General features: G+C 46.8%; 1 long non-coding RNA gene across 1 annotated transcript; it reads left to right on the top strand.

The window, feature by feature from the left end:
• The first annotated feature begins 4,622 nt into the window (after positions 1 to 4,622).
• LOC141424605 (uncharacterized) lies at positions 4,623 to 24,964 on the top strand. Its single transcript, XR_012449478.1, has 3 exons — positions 4,623 to 4,807; positions 12,342 to 12,490; positions 22,922 to 24,964. It is a non-coding gene; the product is annotated as an uncharacterized lncRNA (long non-coding RNA).
• Positions 24,965 to 25,826: the final 862 nt, after the last annotated feature.

Genomic DNA, 25,826 nt, shown 5'->3' with positions numbered 1-25,826 from the left:
GACTTCAGACAGAGACCCAAAAAGTAACTGAAAGTTGTTCCACACTCCAGGACCACACAGAGAGAAGAGAGATCAGCTCTCGATGGCTTAGGACTGCCATGAGCACAGCATGTCTACACTGAGTCCCAAAGAGCTGCCTTAGCTTTTGCCTGTGTTTGTGGCCATGAACTGACCTGCCAGCCCCCAGGCCTATGTTATGGTCACCAAGCAGTGCAGAGTGGAGGGGGTACAAATGCCAGGGCAGGGGGCATTGGGGGATGTGAAAGAGACCAAGGAAGATTTCACAAGCCAGATAGATTTTTGCAGCCTATTGATTTTGGAAGCCCATTAGCAAGACTTATTTGAGGGATCTTCCAGGAGGTCAGTGAGCAGTGTGGCGCCTGGGAAAATGAAGCCGAACACTTGTTAATTCCTTCTGTGGCCCTGGGCCACCTGGCTGTGCCAGGCCCTGCTCCATCTACTGTAGGCTCATTCCATACTTTCCTTTGGCCTCTGGGGGAACCCAAGCAGAGCAGCAATTCTCTGCCTGCGTGACAGAAGTGACAAATACAGGGACAGACTGGGAAGGCACCAATACCACTGCATGTAAGAAGTTACACTGGATTCCATTCTTCCTATCTGCATAAAAATGTGTTCAATATTTTTAACTGCACAGTGAGCCTGATAAAATCTCCAAAAGATGACAATCACCATACCTAGGCCATTGACTTTAGGGCAAGGCCCCACTGGGTCCTTTCTGCTGTGGATGCCCAAATTCTAGAGTGAAATTCCTACACTTCTCTACATATGTAAGGGAGATTCAAATGAAAGGCAGCCAGAATCTTCAGACCCGTTGTAGGTTTCACCTGCGGACAGTAAAGTCCCTGAAAACCTCAGATTTACTGTCTTTAAAAGAAGCATCTTTGCTTTTTTTGTTGTTGTTAGTTAACTCGACCTAGGGTTGAATCTTAACTTGACCTACTAATCGATCTTGAGCAACAAAACTTGTGTCTTGGTGTCACCATCTGGGAATGTTCCTACTTCACAGGATTGCTGTAAAGCTTCTCTCCTTGACTCTACAGTTACCATTATTGAACTCAAAAGCAATGACATAAGGCCTCCTCAGGACTTGAGAGAGACACTGGCAAACAAGAGACTTCTTGTCTACTTTCGTATGGCCCCATCAGTTACAAATGGCTTTTATATTTGTAAATGGCTCAAAACTCAATGAAACAATATTTCACAAGACATGAATATTAAGAAATTGAAATGTGCACCGAAATATTCATACCAGCCACAGTCAATCTCTTCCACTGACCGATAGCAAGCTTTCAGTACTATCCTCTGACACTGTACAGAAACGTTTCTCAAACCCTGGCTTAGATTATCTATTTTGTACTCATTAAAAGAACTCTTTTAGACCTACTAAGACATAGCATTTTCTCACCCACGGCACTCATGCGTTGTCCATGGAATGAAAAATACAGGTGAGTTACATTGCCTGAGATATTCCTAAGTCCTACTCTATCGGAGCACTCTTCTTTTCAGTCATCCTTCTATGAGGGCTGTCTCATCTGGGTTTTCCCTCAAACATTGTCCTCTTTGCCTGCTGGAGGTGGGACATTTCTGTAATGCCTCATTCTGGGGGTGATGCAGATTTTCTTAGATGAATGTCACGCTATCATTTCTGGAATTTTGGATCACATCACTCATCCTGTAAGTGTGGATGTCGCACTCTGAGCAGTCTTTATCCACACCTGCCTTTTGACTGACAGCTGGGATGAAGTCATGTCAATGTTTTACAAGTTAAAATAGCATGTTGGGGGAATATGTGTGTCCAAATCTATGAAATACAAGACTTGGTTCACTTCCTGGCATGGAAGAGTGTTTGATGTATTTGAGATCCCCTCTCCCTGCGCCATCCCATTCTCACCATGTTCATTTCTGTTCACAAGGAAGACTCGATGAGATGCTAGGGTTGCAAGTCCCAGGAGCCAGCTTTAGTTGACATAAGGGAGGTTGGTAGAACTAACAGGACTACACTACAGGCTGAGGGTTCAACTCTTGGGTCTAAGTCATGAGAACCAGAGGCAGATTGTTTGCTGATATCACACTAGCCTATTTGTTCAGACTTGGTACAGGTCAGAGAGCAGCAAAACACCTCTGAGAAGGGCCTTGACCAGGCTGGGGTGGGAAGGAGGAGAGTGAAACCCATGGCACACAAGTGAGCAGACACGTGGGAGCTTGCAAAGCCATTGCTGACTCCCCTGGCTGCAGTGAGGGGAGCTGACTCAGTGGCTTACACTGCTGAGTGGATTCAAATGGCAACCCCAAAGCAGGCTGGTTGCATCCTCTGACTCTTTGGAACAAAGTAGAGAATGACACGGGCAAAACAACTTGGCTGCAAGAGTGATTGACCATCAATAAACATGACCACGTGCATCTGGCACGATGGGACTCTCCAGTGCCCTTGGAGGAACAAAGAACACATCACCTGGGAGCAGCTCATATATAGATGGCAAACTGTCCTTCTAGACCCACCAGGAAGCTGTTCCTGACCCTGCCTGGGTGACAGGGTCCTCTGTACTCAAAGGCACTCTGTCCTCCCTTTACAGTTTCCACAGACTCACCTGGCTCCCTCACGTGATTACAGAGCCTGCAAGTCTTCAGTCTGCAGAGTGGGCTGGCAGTCTGAGGACCCAAAGAAGTAGTCATTTTTTGCAGTTCAAGTCCAAAGGCTGTCTGTGGGCAGGACTCCTTGTGTGGAGAAAGTCCACTCAGGTCTTCAACTGATTTTGCAGGGTCCACGACGCTATGGACAGCAACCCACTTTTCTCAAAGTCTACCAATGCCAATGTCAATTTCATCTCAAAATCACCCTCACAGGAACATCCAGAACATTGTTTGGCCACGTATGGCACCATCCCCTGCCAAGTTAACACATAAAATTAGCCACCAGGCCCGCCACACACTGTGGAGACTTAGCTAAGCGCAGGAATTGGGAGGCTTCTCAGACTTTTCACTCGTCCTTCTGGTAATTCCTAGCTCAATTCATGTTGATTGAAAATAATGAGTGAAAAGCACGTGCTATGTGGCTGATCAGGGAGTCAAACATCTGCTTCAGAGCAGAGAGCAGCGTCTGGGGGAGGAAGAGCTCCAAAAGTTCTCTTCTTTGAGAAGACAAAGGAGGGAGGTTGAATGTGGGCTTTGAAGGAGCATGGGGTTCTGAGAAGTAGAAAGTGTGCACCCCCACAGGGAGAAATGCATCTACTTGATGCCTGTTTTGTGGGTGCCCACATATGCTGGCTGATGTGCATGTCAGACCTGTTGGGAAACTCAAATGGTGGGGCAGAGAGAGACAGAGGCACAGGGGAGGCCAGCTTCTGAAGGTCTTAGTGTAAGCTGGAAAATGTTCCCCACAGCATCCTGTCCAAAGTTCTAGAAGGTCTGTTTGGTTATGCTGGCCTCATCTAGTCTCAAGCAGGGGGGTGGTCAGTTTATTGGAGGGACCTCCAGGGGCTGGTGTCATTGGCTTTCCAGATGGTTCCTATCTTCAGACTTGATGAGGAGAGTGTGGACCTCAACTCCTGCAGAGTGAGTGTTGTCCCCGGGAAGGAGGGCCCCCAGGGCAGGAAGATGCTGGGGGGCCCGGCAGGTGGCCAGCCTGGTTGGTGGTATGAAACAACCCAGAGTTTCCGAAGGGAGAGCCAAGCATGGAAGTAGCCCTTAAAGTGCCTCTTCCAACCTTTGGGGCAGCCAGAGTGCATGGTGTGCCAAGCTCAATACTGACAAAGTGACCAAGAGGGGCATCAGGAATCTAGCCACGGTCAGCAGCAGCAGTCCTGGCGTGGTCTCAGGAAGGGGACCCCTGAGGCTTTGGAGCATAGCATGTGAACTCACACTGTGAGTGGCTTTGCAGGTGGGCACAGGGCTCCAGATTTTTCCTGTGAACAGCTCCATCTTTGTGCCCCTTCAAGAGTCATGCTGAGTGTCAGGTGCCAGGTGAGGAAATTTGCCATCTCTTCCGGGGGAAACATCTTAAAAGAAGGGTTGTTTTCTGGTACAAAATGTTACATCCATTGATTCGAGTGACTTCTCAATGGTAATAATTGTTGTCTCTCCAGTGGACAGGTTAGCTCAGGTCTTTCTGTTTAAGGCAAAGGCAACCTGAAGCTGTGGGAGCTGAGGTGGCCCATGTGGGAGATCAAGCTTATGAGACTTCCTCCTCAAACTAATGCCTCCTGTGGTTCCTTAACTCTGTTGATCGCATGCAGTGATTTAACAAGCACTTATTGAGCATCGTCTGTGTGCCAGCAGCATCAATAAAATCCATACCACCTTCACAGAGCTGCATTTCAGCCGGAGACAGAGAAGATAAGCAGATTGTAACATAAGTAAATTATATAGTGTGTTTAAAGGAGATGATGCTAGAGGGGTCCAGAGTGGAGCTAGGGTGAGGGGACTTGGGGGTTCTGGGAACGGGAGAGGAGGGAAGGACAGGCAGCAGCGTTGAATAGGTAGAGGTGCCACAATGGGAAATACACATCTTAGAAAACAACAAGTATAATTGGCCAGCAGTTCCACTGCTGGACTCTGAAATACACCTGTCCGCAGGACCAGTTTCCCCAGTTGGTCTGCTTCCACCCAGCTTGCCTGATGCCCTCCCTGCCAGGCGCAGCCCACACCCCAGGCTGATGATGACTCCTTCTGCCTTCTTTTCTACCACTGGAATCACTCCTAAGAAACCTCTTGACTGCCAGATCCCATCTTGGCTTCTTGGAGGACCTAACGAACACACTGAACACACCATGGTCAGCCTTTTGAGAAGGTGAGTCGGAGGTGAAGCTGGGCACACATGGAGTGGTAGCTGAGCCAATAGAATGGTGCCACATCCTCAGCTTAGGCTGGAAGCCATGGCTGGCTCCCTCCTCTGCTCATTTGTTGCCAGATCTTGTCTGTCACCCCTGAAGTGCCTGCTGCATTTAACTCCTTGGTGCCAATCCAGTTGTCATATCCTACTAAGTGCCTTGTTTTGTCCCCTGCAACTGTTCTCCTTGTCCACATTGTCATCATCCATAGTGTACATGCTGCATCTTAGGTCTGTCTGGGTCCTGACCGGGTCCTCAGTTTCTCTACTCTGCCTCCTTGCTATTCATCACCCCACCTTGGACCCACAGGTGCCTAGGCGCTGCTGTGGAGGATCCATTTGGGACATGGCCAAGTCAGGCCCTGGGCAAAGGTCTCTGGGGACCCCATGCAGACTAACCCACACTGCCACTGCACCCTCCAATCCAAGCGGACCTAATTACTGCCATCTGCTAAGCATTCCACCTGCACTGGCCTTTGGAGGCTGCAATTCCAACCACTCTACTTGAAACCCTCCTGCAGAGGCTAGCTCTGCTCTCTACTCCTGCTTCTTTCCCTTTCTGGGTAGTCATTCCCATCCATAAATGAGGATGATGATCTCGTGGGGTGTTTTAAGGATTAAAGGAGTTGATACATGTGAAAATTCTGGAATCGTGGCTCTTCATGCTGAGAACTCAAGTCTTGCTAAGTTGTTGGAGGCAGCAAAACACAAACTCTGAGCACTGCCTCTGCTTCCTGAGCACGTCTGGACCTCCACTTCTCTGGGCTGCAATTTTTCCATCTGTACGATGGGAAGAAAAAAATAGCACCTGACACACATGGATGTCACCCAGAATAAGTGAGCTAATACCTCGAGCCCGAAGCACAGTGTAGGCATCATGTAGAGTTGCTGGATTCACTGCTTATTAATCCTGTAGCTTTCCCTGTTGCTGACGTTGAGGTCACAGCCATGCTCAAGGGCCAGCTTAAGTGTTGCCCCAGCAAAAATGTCATCCAGGAAACACTGAGCATGCCTACTCTGCCCAAGGTTTCAAATCATGTTGTTTGTTTTTTAACTTTTTATTCTGAAATCACTTCAAACTACAGTTGGAAAAAAAAAAGAATTGCAAGAATAATGCATAGGACCTCCATTCTCCCTTTACACTTATCCATCGACTTTGACATTTGATGACCTCTCTATGTTTCTGCCTTTCTCTCCTCTCTCTGTCTCTCTCTCTTTCTCTCTCTGTCTCTCTGTCTCTCTCTCTCTTGCTCTCTCTCTCAGTTGCAGACTCCTCATAAATCCATGTGAGTTTCCTAAGAGCAAGGAGATTCTCTTTGGTAACCACAGAACAGCAGGCAAGTTAGAGAATGTAGTGCTGACATACTTTATCTGGTCTACACTCCTTGTGTTTCAGTTGGGTTCCCTGTCCCAGTTATGTCTCTTATAGCCCTTTTCCCTCCAATCCAGAACCCTGTCCAGGTCATATGCTACATTTGGTTACCACGAGTGCATAGGAATTTATGATTCAACCACAAACAAGACATGGAGTTCTGCCCCTAATATTAACAGGACCCGGGCAAGGGCACTAGAGAGGTCCAGGTACCAAATGTCTAAATATACAAAGGTTAATTAAAAATGTTAGTATGTTCTCCTCCTCATTTCTTGATAAATATACCTTCATAATAACTTGGAAGGTCATGTTTGAATGTCGACTTCTCCACTGTGCAAGATTTGATAGTTTGGAAAGAGTAGGTTTCTGTCCCTGGCCTATAGCCTGTTCCCCTTCTCCTCCCCTCCCAACTCTGGCCACACCACAAGGGGCTGTCCCTGCACATCAGTGGACATACTAATCTGACCTCCCAAGGGCCATCCACAGCCCATAAATGCCAAGACTCTCAGCATGGGCTCTGGGGTACACACACCAGAGACAAGATCCACTCTCAGGAGGCCCCACAAAGGACCAGGGCCTGTAGAGGACCTAGAAATGGGTTTCTCAGTCCTTTGGGCTGGGAATGTTGAGCCCTGGATCTCTGTGGCATGACCTACAAGAGGCGTACAAGGGCTCCAGGTGGTATGGTCATCTGGCCTCACAGCTCCTTATGCTGCAGAGTGGGGTGCAGTTTGAGAAGACTATAGCAGGACACTCACATGGGGTCTCAGAACAGGGATAATCTTGCTTAGATCTAAGGATAAGACTATAGCAGGACCCTTATATGGGGTCTCAGAACAGGGATAATTTTGCCTAGATCTAAGGATGATAATGAAAATATGACCCTATTTTTCAAGAGCCTTCAGTCTAACAGGGAAGACACACAGATAACTACAATTCCATGAGGTCAGTATTTGGGTGGAGGTGAGTCCACAGTGTCACTAGGACCCCTTCTTTTTATGATCCGGGAGCCCTTTGCTTTCTCCTATTTAAAGGTAGTAGCCTGGTCATTTGAGTATGAGTATTTGTGCAAGTACTATTGTCCTCCTTGACCTGTCTCTTCGTGACAGGATCCATAACTGTTTGCTCCACATTTTTTAGCAATTAGTCCAGTCTCTGTGATAGAGTAGGTTCTCAGAAAAAGACAACTGAAGAAGTAGACAAATGCACAAGTGATTTCCTAGAGGAATGGATGGTGGGTAGATCAGTGGATGAATGGATAGGGATATGTATAGGTGGATGACTGGATGAGTGGGTGAATGGATGTTTGGACAAGTGGATGAATACTTGGATGAATGTATTGAGGTATAGGTAAGTGGATGGATGAATAGGTAAATAGGTATTGGTTGGATAGATGTGAGTGGATGGTCATTTTGATTTTTCCCAAACAGCAAAACCAGGGAAAGGCAATGGCAAGCCCTGCCAGTCCCAGAAAGGACCCAGAAATGGCTAAGTGACTAGCCAGTCACCAAAGGATGGAAACAGCAGCAGAGCTGGAAAGAAAAGCTAACATTCTTTACTCTAAGAGTCACCACTTTTGCCATGCAATGGGACAGCTTACAATCTACAGCACTGTAAGCCTTGCACTCCCCTGTCCAGGTGCACAGTGTCCAGGTGCACAGTGTCCAGGTGCACAGAGTCCCTGCTGGGGGTGCTACATGAGCTTCTTGGCCATAGTGTCTATGGCATTTTGTCCCTTTTGTTCAGCTGAAGCACCCATCTCCTGGGAGGGGTCTCCACTGGTCAACCCTCCCGTGGCCTGCAGGTATCACTTTGCATGGCTTTTCTGAACATCCATTAGCATATATGGTCTAGTCACCTTTATCCCCTCTGTCAGCCTGCGCACCCAGTCTTATTTCCTCAGTTAGACAGGGACTGTGTTACCTGTAGCATCTCTCCCAGAACTACCACATGTCCTGGGCACTGAAGGACTTGCAGAACCATCAGGTGACAAGCTCTATACTGCCATGAAACTGGGTCATTGATAATGTATCTCTCCAAGTGTTCCAGTGAAACCTCTTGCTACATGTCTAAGAATTATAGCACTAAAAAAAAGAAAAAAAAATCTCATTAGCCATCCCTGCTGTCCCAGCTTTCAGCAAAATCTTAGAGCATAAAAGCCAACCTTCCACATGCTCCCAAACGATTCACAGATTTGAAACAGCAACAAAGACTGGGAACCGCCTGGCCACATGTACTCAAAAAAAATTTTTTTAAAGACAAAGAAGATTAATTGCCCATGGAAATGAAAAATAATGGAGAGCACAGTGCCTGTGTGCCAGTGAGAAAGCATCTTCAGAAATGCTGGAGACCAGGGTCAACACTCCCACTGTGACATCAAAGGACTGGTCACGTGGCCTGTAACTGGGATGTCCGGAAAGTCTAATAATAGTCCTGTTCTTACTGTCTTTGCACATTTTGGCATCAAAATGTCCCCACCAGGGGTTGCCCTTGGGAAGGTTGACAAATAGCCCGTGACTCTAATGGGTAGATCTGCTCAGTTTATGGGCCTCTCATGGGCTGGAAAGTACCTGAGGCCAGGGGACAGTAGATGGTCAGGGACTCGGTGTGCTGACCCAGAGACAGAGCAGGAGAAAGTTAACAAGAGTAAGCTTTCCAAAGTCTCCTCTGGACCTCTCCTGATTGCTAGGTCCTACCTCCACCCGGCCCTCCTGCTGGGCCTGGCAGCCAGCTCTCCAAGGAGTAGGCAGGACAGGAAGCCACAGCAGGTCTGCAGCTGGGTGCTAGAAAGCCGGGCGGCAGGAGGCTGAGGATGGGAGGAAATTTGTTTTGGATGTGGGACCCAGATGGAGGAGGGGATGAGGGAAGATAAGAAGATACTCTGATTTAACTGGAAAGGTCGGAGCTTTCTGGGCTACAAACGTGAAACCTCTCTCATCACAACAGCCAAAGCTGCCTTTGCTTCCACAGCAAGCCTGCCACTTGACATACAGGTACCTTTTAAGCCAGCAGCCCAAGCACACTGTGACTCAATGGACCCGTGGTCTGGCACTCCCTGCCCAATACGGCAGCCGTGAGCCACACACTTATGGCTTCTGAGCTTTTGCAATGCGGCTTGTCTGACTTGAGATGGACTGCAAGTGTAAAACACATGCCAGATTTCAAAGAGCTGGTATAAAAAAAAAAAGAATGTACAGCGTCTCATTAATAAGTTTTATATGGGTTACATATTGAGATTATAATATTTGCATAGATGGATAAAAGCAAAGATAGAAAAATTCATTTTTCACATAGATGGATTATATCAAAGAAAAATTCATTTTGCTGTTTCTTTGTACTTTTTTCCATGTGAAAATTATATCTATGACTGGTATTTGTGACTCATGCTAGGTCCCATAGGTCAGTGCTGGTTTATAACCTTACTCACCACCTCCACCCCCAAGTTCTATGATTCCATCCAAGATTGTCATCATGGGTGCAAAGATGGTCTCAAAATATTTGCCGTTGTTCAGAATCTCCTGGAGAGCTCTTTAAACTCCCCAGCCTGGCCGTACCCCACGATGAGAACAGATTCCTGAGCAGGCGACCCTGGCCCAACATTCTTCTAAAGCCCCCCAAGGGATAACAGTAGGGGTCGAATGGAGAAATAGAGGCTTAACATAGGGCCATGCCTCTTCGGGGCTCTACATTAGCTGGGATAAAGGATAAGAAATACTGTTGGGAAAAGCAGCCAATGATGGTGAACACAGGGCCAGGGAGACATGGCTCCATTTGGGAATTAGAGCAAAGTAAGACTTAGATATGGCCTTGACTTGGGGTTTCAGAGGCTGAGGTGGGCTGAGGTATGGACTGGTTTTGAGACCCAAGGCAGGAAAGTGCCCAAGGACAGGGAGGCAGTTGGAGAAGACTGCGTATCTAAGCCCCCTGGAGGCCAACAAGCAGTGAGGCTCATAGAGGAATACCATTGGAAGGGCCATTGGGCCAGCTACTTTGGGTCCTTGAAAGCCAGGATTCAGGACTGAGGGACCCTGGAGGAGTTCCAAGTGAAGGAGTCATGTGACCCAACAGTGCCTTCTACAGTGGCTATGTGGAGGGACAGTTTTGGGGAGCAGGAGAGAAGAGGGGTGGGAGAGGCACAGCCAGAACCCCACAGGTACAGCAGCCTCCAGGAAAGGTGCCTGGGCCTGGATCTCCAACTGGATGGTCATCAGCATTTGTTCAATGAACCAAAGGTTCAGAGTTTCAGGGACACTCTGCCTGTACTGGAATGTGCCTCCACCCAGAAGGGAAGAAAGGCGAGCATGGCACCTTGTGTTTACCCACAAGTTCCCTGTCTTTTTCCTTTCCTGAAGCAACCCCCAGGGCACTGGTGTTCCCAAAGGGACTCCCAAGTCAGCTGAGGGTGCACCATGGTTCTAAAGGGCAGGCCTGACAATGGTGTCCTTGTCCTCTGTGCTGCAGTGGCCACTCACTGCCATCCTGAAGTGCCTGAAGTTCCATTTTCCAGGGTCTTGCTGCTGTCCTCACAGTTGGCTTGCCACTCCTTTACCTCCCCACTTTGTATGTCCTCGCTCACTAATGTGTAACAACATCTCATCCTGCCAGTCTTTCATGTGGAACTAGTGTGGCTGTCATGGCGGGAAGCAGCTGAAGGAAGCTCTCTGCTTGGACTTGTCAGAGCACTTAACAGTGTGCCTTCCAAAACAGTCATCACCAGGTCTCTGAACACTGTTATCTGTCCATCATGAGGTAAGGCCTGTTGTAAACCAACAGTGGGCCCCTCAGGCCACCTCTGTGTCCAGCAGCCTCATCGCTCAGGTTCAGTGTGAATAAGGAGATTCCAACCCTCAGAGTCGTTACAATCCTGAATGACAGCTCATTCCTATAATCCATGGGCTGGGCTCAAAGAACTATCTACTAATTATGAATCTTTTGCCGAAGCCACCCCTCCCGTCTGCAGCGGGCTTTGTGCCAAGGTGGCATTTATCATTTCTTGAATGGCAGAATTCCTCTGGGAGCACCTGGTTTTCTTTCAGAAGGGAGCTGAGCCCTTGCCTCTGAAGCTACCCCCTATTCCATGTTGATGATAATCTGCTTACTCCAGGCCTCCAGGGCCTGGGCAGAAACCACCTCAGAGAATCAAGTCCTGGGGACCACTAGTGGGATGTGTCCTGATGAACAGAGTCCTCGCAGCCTGGGCTAAGACTGCCTGTCCTCTTCGTCCAGCAAGCCTTGCCACTGGCCCTCTTTCCCTGTATGTGTTAGTGAATTAGTGACTGCAGCTGAGGATGATCAGGGTTGGAGAAAAGGAGTTAAACTTTAACCTACTAAGCCAAGAATTACTGGGAGAGACAGTACAGTGAGTCAAAACAGGGGCAGGGATGATCTGCCCTTTCTTTTTGTCCACAGGCTACTTATGTCAGAAACCTGGATGCAGATGGAGATGGCAGGCTGACCGAAGGCATGAGACACAACCCAATAAATTACTAATCAAACATACAGATTCATATCCTACCTGCCCCAGGAAAGGAATTCAAACTCAGATAGATACAGTCTATTTAGCGAAGTCTCCTTGAAATGATTTACAAATAAAACTGGTTCTTAAGTCTCACTTTATAGACTAGGAACCAGCTTGGAGCATTTCACACATTTAACTGAATTCTCAAAACTCACAGACCTCTGGCTGCCCAATGAACATGTTTTTGCAAACTGACAAAATGCACACGTGTCCCACCAATTCAACCTGTGGAGCGTCAATCGTGCTCCCCTTCACATTGTGCGGAGCCTGGCAGATAGAAGCTGCTCAAATCTTTTTAAATGAAGGAGAGGAAAGACAGGGCCCTTATTCTCTAGATACTTACACTCTTGAGACCAGAGAAGAGAGGGCATAGAACAAACCATGGCAAGGCAGAGTAGAAGGTGCTATGGTGGGTAATGGGAACAGGCTCCAAGGGGAGACAGAAGTTGGGTGTTGAAGGTACTATAGGAGTTTGCCTAGCAAGTTTGGGGGGAAGACATTCTGTGGAAGGAAAGCACTGGCCACAACTTGAGAAAGTCCACCAGGTTCATCTGAGAAAAGGAAGTTGGTTTTCGTATGTGATTTTTCACTGGTGCCACTGTCAGTTCCTCAGGTGCCCAACACTGTCAGAAGCTCAGTCCAGGTTCGTCAAGTTCAATGCTATACAGGAGCTGAGGAGGATATCTCCAAAAACATGACAGCTCATCTGAAGACTGCTGACTCCTGCTGTCCAGGAAAACCCCTAGCATGCCAGGTAAGCACTGATTTACCTGGCCCAGAATGCCCTTCTGCCCTTACCTTGGGCCTTCTGCCATTCTCTGTGACTGAAGCTTACAGCAGGGTCCTGTATTCTAACTTTACCCCAATCCATCCTTGTCCTGCGAGAATACCTTCCCAGCTTCTCTGTTGAATTCCTAATCCTTCTTCAAGGCCCGTTTGACCTGAATCTACTCTCTGACAATTTCTAGAATCCTCTGTCAATGGTCCTCCCTCTGTCCATCATGTGCGGTCACCTTGGGGACTTTTCAAACAGTGGCAGATCACTGAATGAAGTTCTAGGGTAAGGACTGGCTCTCACGGTTGCCATATCAAAGTACTATGGACTAGGTACCTTCCAAAACAGAAATGGATCCTCTCCCAGTGTAGGAGGCTGGAGGCCCAAGATCCAAGCTGTGCACAGGGGTGGCTCTGCCTAAGGGTTGTGAGGGAGGATCTGTGCTAGATGTGCCTTTGGAGGTTTGTAGATGGCAACTTCTCCCAGCATCTCCTTATATCATTTTCCCTATATGCCAATCTTCCCTTTCCCCTTTTTACAAGGATACCATCACATTGAATTAGGACCCACCCAAATAATCTCAGCTTCACTTGATCCCCATACACGGTCACATTTGGAGGTGGGGGCAGGAGAAGGGAGGACTCCAACACAGGAACTTTGAGGGGAATATAATTCAACTCAAAGACTTTAAATGCTTCCCAAGCACTGCTAACCTCATTTAGGTCCTGGTTCCGAGCTGGCATGACAGCTAGCACTTAGTGAACACTAGTGACACCACATTGGGGGTCAAGAATTGTGGCTGGCTCTGAGAACCACGGCTTAACCAAATGACACTTCCTCTCCTGTCTCCAAGACATGCAGATAGAAGGCCTGGCAGAGATCTCGTTAGACTTTCAGGATCCCAGCTAAGTTTTAGCTATTTTATTTTAGATTTTGTATTCCTTTTCTCAAAGAAGGCCTCCCAAGTGGCATAAACATCAGACTCCACAGAACTTGGCTCTGTCCTAGAAAATGACCACATGACAAGTAGGGCAGCTCACAGAGCCCAAGGGGATCCTGGCTCCCTCCGGTCCTTCTCCAGCCACCCTTCCTATGTGATTTTGGTCATTAGGATTGCTGCATCATGGTTCTTTTCCTAGTTAAACAGTTTCCCCAAAAGTCCCAACCATGCTTGTGTTTAGATCTTACTGATCTGGTGTGGGATGTATGGCTCTCCCTAGCTGCAAAGGAGTCGGGGAGTACAACTTTTTAGCTGGCTTGTTGCCTCCTCGAACAAAATAGTAATCAATCAGCAGTGTCTGCCATGACCTTCTGCATCTCTGGTGTTTGACCTCTCCTGTTTCCACTCAGATCTGCTCATTTCCTGAACAAAACAGGAGCCCACCTAAAGAGGTCATGGTCTGTGGCAGGCTGGGACCCACAGTAAGGATAGCATGGGAGCATCCAGAGACAAGAGGAAGGGCTTTCCAGGTTTGGTGGAGCAACCCCAGTCTTCTTGCTTTTTTAGGTTGCTTTTCAGATAGGGCCTTGAATTCTTGCCAAGGTCAGGCTCATACCATGAGCTCTCCAAGTAGCTGGGACTGCAAGTATGCATTACCACACTTGACCCGGAAATAATTTTGTTTGTGAAAGAGAGACTGCCAATGGTACCATCTTGCCAAGGGTAATCCATTCCTGCTTCTCTGACACCATCTTCCAACTCAGGTGATTCTCCAACCTTCCTGTACACCTTCATTAACACACATCTGAACACCAACGTCGTCAGTGTGGAGGGAAGGTGATGGTCTTATGCATGCTTCCTTAGCATGCCTTAATATGGAAACCCAAATAGCTGAGATCAGATGCCCAGAAAGTGCCACACCAATGGGTTAAATGTAGAGATGCTCCATCTTGAAAATTTTATTAGATACTCCATTTCACCTTCCATATTAGCTAGACTCAAAAAGGCTGAAGACAACCGAAGTGTCCATTTCAGGATGGTGAGCCCATCATGGGCCACACAGGCCATTAAAGAGGCTTGTTCTCAATAAATCAAGTGCAATATAGTCAGTATATTATTCTACCATCCAAAGAAAAAAGGAGGTGGGGGCTCGGGGTGTAGCTTAGTGGCAGACTGCTTACCTAGCATGAGGCCTTGGGTTTGCTCTCCAGCACTGCAATTGAGTGTGGGTGAAAAGTCCAAATTACTGGGAGCAGTCCCTGCCTCTGGGAGGGGAGCTGGGCCCAGGTGGGTGTGCACGTTCTTCTGTACTTCCCAGGATTCTCCTTTGAAAACTTTATTGCATTGGATTGTGTGGTGAGAGGGAAGTTTCAATATACTACTCTCGAGGGGTAGAAAAACAGGAGAGCAGAGATGAGCTCAAGCTATGAAATCCTAGGCTTCTTTGGCCAGCAAAATAAATATGACCCAAAGCCTATAAATGTACATCAATATCGAGTTTGTGCCAAAACTCTCCTTGTTTAGTATAAAGTCGGTGGAATGCAGAAGCCCCTCTCTCAGAACAAGGTGGAAGATTCTAGTTTAAACTCTCACTGTGTCATTATGAAGCTAGCTTCTGATGCATTTGGGGCAGGAGGGTAAAACAAGATCTCAAGTGGTTTCCAAATCTGAGCAGGACTCGAGCTGGGGCACACAGATCAACCAATAAACCTTCAGATTAATCATGGGAATCTGATGGCCCTGCTGTACCCCACTATTTTGGGTCCCCCCTCACTTGTGAAAAATTGTGCTGGTATGACCATAAAGTGTATCTCTGGTCTTGGTCTGAGCTGACAGAGAAGGCTGGGCTGTCCAAGCTGCCTCCAATCCTGGACAATTTGCTACCCTCCAAACTCACCCCTCTGCACAGGAGCCTTCCCAGCCTGGGTCCCTGACACCAGCAGAGCCAGCCATTCCCAAGGCCAGGCCTCAGGACACCCAGGGTAAGCTCCAGACTAGAGGCCACTGCTGCTTCTGATCCAGTGCAGGCATCACTTCCCTTCAACACAGTCCTGTTAAAATAAATGCTTTAGGCAAAATCAATATAACTCATTAATTTAAGCATTTACAGATTCATGAATCAGGCAGCTTTCAAAACCAGAAGAGGTACAGAGAGCTCTGCTCCAGCCACAAGCAAGCTGTACAGTGCAAACATGGAAACAAGGTGAGGAAATGACTTGAATCACTACAGCTATGCATTTGCCATGTGCGCGGATGGTTCTGTGAAAATCAAGCTCAAGAGTGATTTCACAACCGCACTCATCAATGCAGGGGTTGTTCAGAGACCTCCTCTCTGCCATCTCCTCCTGACCACAGCCAGAAAGAAGCCTAGGAAATGGTGACAAGAGAAGAGGGGAAGTCCCAAGACAGCCAGGCGCAGGGCTACCTGCTCTTGCCAGGTCTTTAGGATGGGCCGACCTGGGCCTTATAGGAGCAGAGCAAATGGGGGAAGTGGGTTACTGAACTTCCTCAAAGTGAGAAGTGCCTTGTCTCCTTGCTGCCCCCTTAGCAAACATCCTGAGTCTGAATCCCCTTTAGAAGGGCCTGTACCCCAGTTTTCTTATCTGTAATGTGGGGACAACAGAACCTACCTCCTAGGGTTATTAGTAGGATTCAGTGAGGTAGTATTTCTAAAAGGCTTGGAACATGCCTGATACATAATAACTGTACATATATGTTTGACAACTTAATGTTAAAAATAAAATATCTATAACTGGCTTTACAGGATAATGGAGGGAGTGCTAAATTTTTCCCAAATAGCCTGGAGTACATGAGGCTTTGGGGAAACACGGAGGTCTTTGATAGAGCATTTAATTTATATGGGGGGAATGCTTTTTGCATGTGAAATTGATTTAATACGCAAATACACTGGAGTTGATTGAAGGCCATTAACCACACACTTTGAATAGCGATTGCATTGAGAACAAGCACAGCTCTGCCTCTTGGTGAGTCAGGTTTTCTGCCAGGTCCCCCCTTTCCTCGGGGTCTGTAAAGTCTGCATGCACATCCCAAGGCTGGGGCTAGAGTTGGGTATTTGTTCGTTACAAAAGGTTCCCAACTTAGGATAGTTCAACTTGTAATTTTTTGACTTTATAATCAGACAAAAATATACCCAGACACTGTTGGTATGGTAGTCAATAAAGTACGGGAGGCAGTCCACTCTTTAAGTAGACTCTGTGTTACATGAGTTTGCCCAGCTATAGGCTAACATATACGTGTTCTTTGCACAATTAAGGCAGGCTAGGCTAAGCTGTGATATTAGTGAATTAGGTATATTAAATTCCTTTTTTTGAGACAGGGTCTTGCTATGTAGTCCACACTGTCCTCAAACTTCCAATCTTTCTGCCTCAGCCTCCTGAGTGCTGGGATTACAGTCATGTACCACCCTACCTGGCTGGTATTAGATGCATTGTTGATTTTTAACAGTTCTGACTTTTTGATGGGTTTTTCGGAATACAGTCCCATCCTAAGTCAAGGCATGGAATAGCTGCACTCCCTCATTTTGTTGTTCAAGATTCTGCAGGACCTGAGAAAGACCCAGACAGAACCTTATAGGAGAACCCCCTGCAGTGAAGTGAGGATCCCTTTTTGTGGCCATCTCGGAGCAACCAGCAGCACTCTGATGGCTGGAACACCTCTGCTGACTGAGACTTACTGAGCTGTTGGGGCCATTCAGGGAAAGCCAGAAATCTTTGTGTCCCTACACCACGGCAGCTGGAACAGAGAAATGGAAGTTTCAGCTGACTATGGGCACAGCATCCAGGAGCTCCTAAAAGGCCACATTCAAGGGGACATTCTCAAGCATTCCCTACTTTAGTATAGTGATTGGAAAGACAATCTGAGTATTTTTTTGAATAAACATAACATAAAAGTTACCATTTTAACCACTCTCACATGTCTGGTTCAGCAGCAGGAGGTATACTTACACTGCTAGGCAGACATTCACCACTGTCTGCTTCCAAAAACCCCAAACAGAAACTCACTACCTGATAAAGAATTGCCTCTCCATCACTCCTGCCTTCAACCCCTGGAAACCCTAACTCACTTTCTGTCTCTATGGACTTGTGTACTCCAGATTTGTGGAATCTTCCAATAGTTGTCCTTTGTGTCTGTTTTCACTTAGCCGGCTATTTTCCAGGGGAGCCTATGTTGAAGCATGGTCAGAACTTCTTCCTTTCTAAGGCTGAATAATATGCAACGGCATATTTGTGCTTGCCACTGTTTGTGTATGCACTCTTCTCTGAAAGCGTGGGTGTGTTCTACCTTTGGCTAGTGCTGGAGGAGTACTGGTGCACAGAGACATGGAGTTCTGATAGTCATCCTTTTGGGCATACAGTGGTGTTGCTGGCTCATGTGGTAAGGAAAGCATTGCTTTCTTGACTAAGGCCAGTCCTTGCCCACTCTTCAGGAGCCACGTGGACCATGTGCCATGCAGGCCACACTGTGGAACTCAATCCTATGAGCTATGTTGTGTCTTTGTCATAGTCAATAGCACCTATCTTCTGCTTTGATGGAGAATGAGAAAGTGAAGGGGGTGTGGCAGGAAGGGACTTGCCCAGCACTTGTGGGGAGCACGAGTGGGGATGAAAAGGGTCCTCTGGCACAACTCACAAGCTAGCTTAGGGTAGACACATGTGCTTCTTAGAAGTTACTAATATTTGTGTTTAAATGACTATTGTCCCATCTGCACGTCTGGTGTTGCCCTCCCCACTGAGTTATAAGACAGCTGTTTGAACTTCACTCATTTGTGTGCCACGTCAGGATGTAGGCAGAGTCAACCTCTGTGGCTTACTGAGCAGAACCACGTGGCATCTCCTGCACAGGGTGACTCCTCAGTGTTGGGAATCTAATGTCGCTTTCATTCACACCGAGCAGGTCAAAGCTGTCGGTAGATAAGAACCCCCAGAGCACGGCCTACACGGCAGTACACACACAGTGCTCTCGCCTGCGAATGAGTGCTGTTTAGGGACAGAGAGAAGACCAGGACCTGATTTCATGGTGCTCACAGTCCAAGAGAGACAGCCCTGGCCCAGACTTGAGGATCATTTCAGGAATCATAGGGAAGGCGGCATTTGAGTTGTATTTGGAAGTTGGATTGGATCCTGGTGGGTAGAGGCAAAAATGAAGCCCAGTGGTGGGCAGTCAATGAAGAGGTCTTGGGCTGTGGTAGGAGAAAATGCCCACCTCAGAGTGGTCGGGGAGCTCGTCAGAAACGCAGATGCCCTGCCTCCATCCCCAGAGACTCCTCTGTAGGTGTGAAGTAGGGCTGGGCAGCTATGATTCTAACCAGCTGGTCAAGAAACCCTGGTGTAGGTATTTCTCAGGTATGATGCAGAGGGGTGTTGGATAGATTTGGGAGGATAGAGTTGAGAGGAATCAATTTCAGATGAGTCAAGACCGTACCATGTCTTGAACCGAATGAACATAATGATAGGAACAGTAGTGCAAAGGAAACAAAACCCAAAACTAGGGATAATTATTTGGCCATAAAAAGGAATGATGTATTGACACATGCTACAATATCCAGAACAGGAAAATCCACAGAGACAGAAAGCTAATTAATGGTTGCCAGGGCCTGGGGAGAAGGAGGACTGGTGCATGAGTACAGAGTTTCTTTCAGGGGTGACAAAATATTCTGGAAGTAGATAGTGGTGATGATTGTACAGCATTGTGAATGTACTAAACGTCACTGGAATTCAGTTTTAAACAGCTAAAGTGGTAACATTTATAGTATATGTGTTAAAAAATGGTTATTAATACACCCATACTGTTCCACTTCATAGTGAGTACAGACTGACTTTTGCCATTCCACCTTGGAAAATGCAGTTGGTGGTCCCAAACAAACAGTGCGATGGTGGGTTTTAAATCTGTTATTTTTCTCAGAACCTCTGCAGATTTCTCCTGCAAAATTCAAGAGCACTGATGCCTAAGGGGTAGCCTACACACGTGCTGTGATACACTCAGGAGAGGTATGCAGTGTGCAGCAGCTCCCAGAGCTGCCTGGAGGGAGGTCCAGCACCAAAGCCGTTTCCCGCTCTTGTTGTTCCTGGCAGGAGAGAGCAGGAGGTGGGAAAGAATAACACAGACTTCAGGGGCCTTCCTGGGCACAGCCAGCACTCTGGTTTGGAGCATGGTGGAGAAGACAGTCCTGGGCAGTGGAGCCAGGCCGGAAGCCTTCAGGATGTAGCTCACAGAGCTCAGACTTGTTGCTGCCCTGTCAGCCTTGGGGGCTTCTATTTCCTCTTCTTTGAAGGGACCAGAGCAGCAGAATCCATCCCAAACCAAGCTCAGGGTAAGGAAACCATGCTAAGGCCTGGCCTCTCCCTCTGCCCCAGCTCTGCTTGGCAGGAGCTCAGCTGCCCACCAAGCAGCCAAGACAAGCAGCTCAAGGGCTTTTGAGGCAGCTCCAAGCCCTGTGCACATGGCCCAGTTCCTGGGCCCACCTGGAGGTGTGAGAACTCCACCCAGCACCTGGAGAGATGCTCCCCCACCTCTCTCTACCACACCCGAGGGAGCCGGGCTTCTTATGGAAAGAATACTGTCGAGGATGTAGTCTAGGTGCTGGCCTGAGGGGCAAGGATTCCAGAAAGCTCAGGAGAAAGAAAGCACTAGTGTAGTTTTCTTTTTTATTCCCCACTGTGGGTTACAAATTCTGATGAAAGGTGGTCTTCGATTTTGCCCTCACTCAGCGATCCATGGGAAAGGAAAAGTCACTGAGGCACATTAGAGTCAGCAAAATCATCTGCCATGGATGGTGCAGTCAGCAGGGAGCAGGCCCCTGGATGTGGGAGAAGTCAATGCTGGAAATTTCCTGAGCCTCTGAAAACAGAGCCTGCATGCTCTGTTTTGGTCCCAGAAACCCAGAGAAACCCTGGCTGTATATTCAGGGATCTGAGGCCCTACTCAGTGACCAGTGACCAGTGAATTCTGGCTTGACCAGAATTCATTCATTCAGTGTTCTCTGTGTGCACAACTGGTCTAGGAGTAAAGGAAACCCAAACTCAGCACCAGACCTAGTATCCCATGAATAAGACATTGTCTCAATATCTGTTGACCAAATGAATGAATGAATGGAACTTTGTCTTCAAGAAATTCACAGTCCAACTGGAAGCCAGTGGCTCATGCCTGTAATCCTATCTACTTGGGAGGCAGAGATCAGGAAGATAGTGTCTTAAGGTGGGCCAAAAAAAAAAAAAAAGGGAGACCCCATCTCAAAAATATCTAACATAGAAATGAGCTGGCAGAGTGGCTCAAGTGGTAGAGCACCTGCCCGGCAAGCATGAAGCCTTAAGTTCAAACCCCAATACTGAAAAAAAGAGAGAGAAAGAGAGAAAGATAAAAAGAAAGAAAGAAAGAGAGAAAAAAGAAAGAGAGAATTAGAAAGAGAAAAAGAAAGAAAGAGAAAAAGCTCAGTTTGGATGGCAAAGTATGAAAGGTTAACTATCATGAAAGGTTGGTGGCAGGGGAAGAGGTGGTAAAATACAAAATAAAAAACATGAAAGGTTAACCATATGACACATCAAGCAGTTTACAATTAAAAGTCAAGTGTGTATGGATGGGACAAGCATGATGTTGTTGGTTCATGGAAAAAAAGCCTAATAGAGATGTTTGTTTGACTTTAAAGGAGTTGGAAGACCAGCATGGAGAAGGAGAGGAGTGAGGCAGGTGAGGATGCAGAAAGCATGGCATGATGGGGAGAGACACAAAGAGAGAAGTCTGGAGTAACAAGTGTATAGAGGAAGGGTGAGAGACTGAATCTGGAAGACAACAGAAGCAAGAGTATACATTATCCTGCAGAAAGGGGGGGGATGGTACAAGACATGAAAAATGGATTCAAATAGACCAAACCAATATAATGCACAGCATGGACTGGAAAGAAAAAGCAATTGAAGGGAGGAGCCCAGTTAAGGCCATGGCAGTGATCTTCAGACAGGTGTCAGACCCCATTGACAATCCATTGGGAACTATAAGCCCTCTCCCTTCCGAAATCGTGTATGTGTGTGTGAAACTGTGCAGATGGTCTCAGGGGTGACTTGTTACCTGTGATGGTTCATCTTGATTGTCAATTTGATTGGACTGAGAGACACCTAGGAGATTGGTAAATCACACCTCTTCAGATGCCTATGAGGTCATTTCCAGAGACCAGATCATTAGGGCTCTGACTTAATCAATGGTTTAATAGATTGATGGATTCAAAATTTGGACAGAATCTTGGGAGGTGGTGGAACTGTGGAAGGTGGGGCCTGGTTGTAAATCACTGGGGCATATCTTTGAAGAGTATATCTTACCTGACCCCTTCCTATCTATACTCTGCTTCCTGGTTGCCATGAATTGAACAGCTCTACTCCATCAATCCTTCCCTACCACGATGGACTGAAGTCTCTAAAACCATAAGCTATCTTTCCTCTCTTGGGTTGTTTTGCTCAGGTATTTTGTCACAGCAATGAAAAACTGAATAACAAATATGTTAGTAACCATTCATGGACTTCCTAGGGTCCAGGGTCTCCTAGTAAAGACTACCTCTACTGGGGAGCTACCCTTGCTGAATGCTTATATAAACCAACCTGGATTCTTTTTTTTTTTTTTCATTTTTCTTTTATTATTCATATGTGCATACAAGGCTTGGTTTATTTCTCCCCCCTGCCCCCACCCCCTCCCTTACCACCCACTCCACCCCCTCCCGCTCCCCCCCTCAATACCCAGCAGAAACTATTTTGCCCTTATCTCTAATTTTGTTGTAGAGAGAGTATAAGCAATAATAGGAAGGAACAAGGGGTTTTGCTGGTTGAGATAAGGATAGCTATACAGGGCATTGACTCACATTGATTTCCTGTGCATGGGTGTTACCTTCTAGGTTAATTCTTTTTAATCTAACCTTTTCTCTAGTTCCTGGTCCCCTTTTCCTATTGGCCTCAGTTGCTTTAAGGTATCTGCTTTAGTTTCTCTGCATTAAGGGCAACAAATGCTAGCTAGTTTTTTAGGTGTCTTACCTATCCTCACCCCTCCCTTGTGTGCTCTCGATTTTATCATGTGCTCATAGTCCAATCCCCTTGTTGTGTTTGCCCTTGATCTAATGTCCACATATGAGGGAGAACATACGATTTTTGGTCTTTTGAGCCAGGCTAACCTCACTCAGAATGATGTTCTCCAATTCCATCCATTTACCAGCGAATGATAACATTTCGTTCTTCTTCATGGCTGCATAAAATTCCATTGTGTATAGATACCACATTTTCTTAATCCATTCGTCAGTGCTGGGGCATCTTGGCTGTTTCCATAACTTGGCTATTGTGAATAGTGCCGCAATAAACATGGGTGTGCAGGTGCCTCTGGAGTAACAGTCTTTTGGGTATATCCCCAAGGGTGGTATTGCTGGATCAAATGGTAGATCGATGTCCAGCTTTTTAAGTAGCCTCCAAATTTTTTTCCAGAGTGCCAACCTGGATTCTTCACAGAGTTTTGAGAAAGCTCTTCCACAAGGATGGGAAGAAAAGGAGAAAATGCTAAGACTTTCCTCTGATGATCTAAGCAGAGAACAGCTCAAAGGGAAGGCAGCAGCTACCACATCCATCAGTACATGGTAGTCAGGTGTGGCAGGAACAGAAACACCCTGGCTTGAAACCAAAGTCAATGAGGCCACTTTGGCCTGTCAGCCTCAGCACAGAACCAAGCAGGACCCTTTCTGGGCAGAATTGAGTAAGAAAATATCACTTTAATAAAAAGGAGGACAAGGGAAGAGCTTGCCTTCCCATGTGAACTTCATCTTCACCTTCTGCTGTGGACCTCAGACCTTGCTGGGACTCAGAATGAGCCCCAGCAGCTCCTGCACCACCAGGGGCTCCTGCAGACAAAGACAGCAGATGCTATTCTGCCAGAGGAGCTGTGATGCCTGTCAGGAGACCCCTGCTCCCCACTAAATGGAGCATGTGTGCAAACCTGGGTTTCTCATACAACCCTGACCATCTCTTTGCCTAGGAAATCTGTGACTGAATATGTTTTTGACTCAAAGAAAATGAGTTAGACTTTTTAAGAGGTAAAACTATGGACCATCTACTTTTATAATTAAATCAATACTCCTCTAGGTAAACACATTTTCTCAAATATGGTACACTTTTGGTATTTTTTTTTCCAGAACAGTCAAAAAATCTCCATGTTATTGGATGGCATGGGGGAGGAAAATGTGGTGTATTGCGTGCCCAACCCATTAAATAGCACAAAATGACTCACTCTAGAAAGAAGAGTGAGGAATTTGAAGTTACATGGTCCATACATAAGCCTACAAAACAAACGTGGAAGGAAAGACTGATAAACTAAAGTCTCTCAAACACATTACATCACATGGATTGTGTGCTTGTTTTTTAATTTGATTTTCCTGTGTTTCAGAGGCTTGGGGCCCCCCATCTCATAGGGCAAGAGAATCTCTGACAAGATTTCAGGCTAATGGCAGGAATCTGTGTTAGTTCCATCTACTATGAAGACCTGTAGGGGTCTCACCCCTCCTCGGTTGCCAAAGCAAGGTTTTCTGAACACACCTAAGAGCCATAGAAAGTTATAGAAAGCAAGAGGGCACAAAGCCCTCCAGACTTTTAGAAGAGGAGGCTGAGGTGAATTTCAAATTATGTCACAGAGAATCCACTCAGCACTTCAAGGGAAAGTTATAAGGACATTTTGGGGATTTTTTGGTGGTACTGAAGTTTGAACTCAGGGCTTTGCACTTGCTAGGCAGGAACTCCACCACTTAAGCCACACCCTCAGCCCTAAAGGCAATTTTTAAGAGAAAATCCCTTTCTGTAGGACATGCATAAAATAGTGAGGTACAGGCAGGCCCCCGCCCCCTGCTTTCCTACATGCATTTGGCCAGCAAAGCATGGTGCAGACAGGGCAGGGGCCTTGGGAGTTGGTTGTACGTCTTTGGATGGCTTAGATATTCCTGGGTGACTGATTCACATATCCTTCTTCTGGTTCTAACTTGTCCTCCACCAAGTCAACACCAGGCTCTACCTCGTTGTTCATTAACTAGGAGGAATGAAGACCCGCTTTCAAGAAGCGGCTTTTATAGCCCCAACTTGGTTCAGTTTGCCCAAAGAAGTGGAGGTCACTCTCTTGTAAGATGTACTGATTAATGTGGAATTCCAGAGAAGAAAGAACAAAGGAATGGGAACCCGGCAGTCCTGTCACTTCTTCTTGTCCTGGAAGCTGTAGAGACCTGGATAAAACCCAGGAAGCAGCTCTGAGTCCTACAAGGCAACCATCCCAAGAAAGTGTCCTTCATAGACTCCTTACCCAGGATGCAGCTGGGGACACTGTTGATGGTTGGTGCACAGGTACATCTTCTACATATGTGCATCACTAAAGGATTTTAGGGAGAAGCCACGGACGATCATATAGAGTCAAGGCAATTGAAGAATACAGTCAGCATTCAGTTATTACTAGGATGGTAAAAATTCAACATTATTCTTCCAGAAAAAAATAAAATGGGCTTCTCACCAACAGGAGGAAGGCATTCTGCATTTGCTCAGCAATACTCGTGTGTGTGTGTGTGTGTGTGTGTGTGTGTGTTTGAGACAGGGTCTTGGTATGTAGCTCAGGCTGACCTCAAACTCAAAATCCTCCTGCCACAATCTCCCGAGTGCTGGGATTACAGATGTGCACCACCACTCCTGGCTATATGAATAGTTTCTTCTCAAACTGCCTGATCCCCAACATCCTGTCTGTTAAACTTCTTAACTAGTATTTGCCAAAGGAGAAAGAAACATGCCTGGCTTCTGAGAAGGGACAGAAGCAAGTCCTATCATGAGCTGTGCAGGTTTCTCCTAGGTAAAAATCAAAAGTCCAAGCATAGAAATTGAGTCTTGAGTCTGTGAGGCATCCTGGGATTGTGTGGGAGGAATGGGTACTAGACAGATCTTGCTCCTCACTGCTGCCGACTCTATAGCTAAAAGGGCCTTTGCGTCTTTCAAAGACATTTTAAGGATTTTTGCCTACTTTTTTACTCCAATCAAGGAAGCTGAGAAGACAAATGCCCTCAATTTCTACTTACTGTTAAACAGTAAGACTTACTGTTAAACAGTGAGACTTTCGTCTCAGCCTGTTTTGTGCTGTCCTAGCAGGATTCCTGTGACTATAATGAGCAGAAATGTGTCACTTTGGTTCTTGGTTCTGGAGGCTGCAAAGGCAGAGGACCGGGCATCCAGCTGGAGCATCCTTGCTGACATCCCATGGTGAAAGGCCAAAGGGCAAGAGTGGATAAGACAGACACAAAGGAGGCTGCACCTGTTCTTTTATGGGGAACCCACTTCTGGGATCACGACATTATTATAGCTACCGCCCTCATTG

The sequence above is a fragment of the Castor canadensis genome, chromosome 7 (genome assembly GCF_047511655.1).
Source record: "Castor canadensis chromosome 7, mCasCan1.hap1v2, whole genome shotgun sequence".
Lineage (NCBI taxonomy): Eukaryota > Metazoa > Chordata > Mammalia > Rodentia > Castoridae > Castor > Castor canadensis.
Note: the sequence above shows the minus strand (reverse complement) of the source record. Positions and strands in the feature narration are given on the sequence as shown.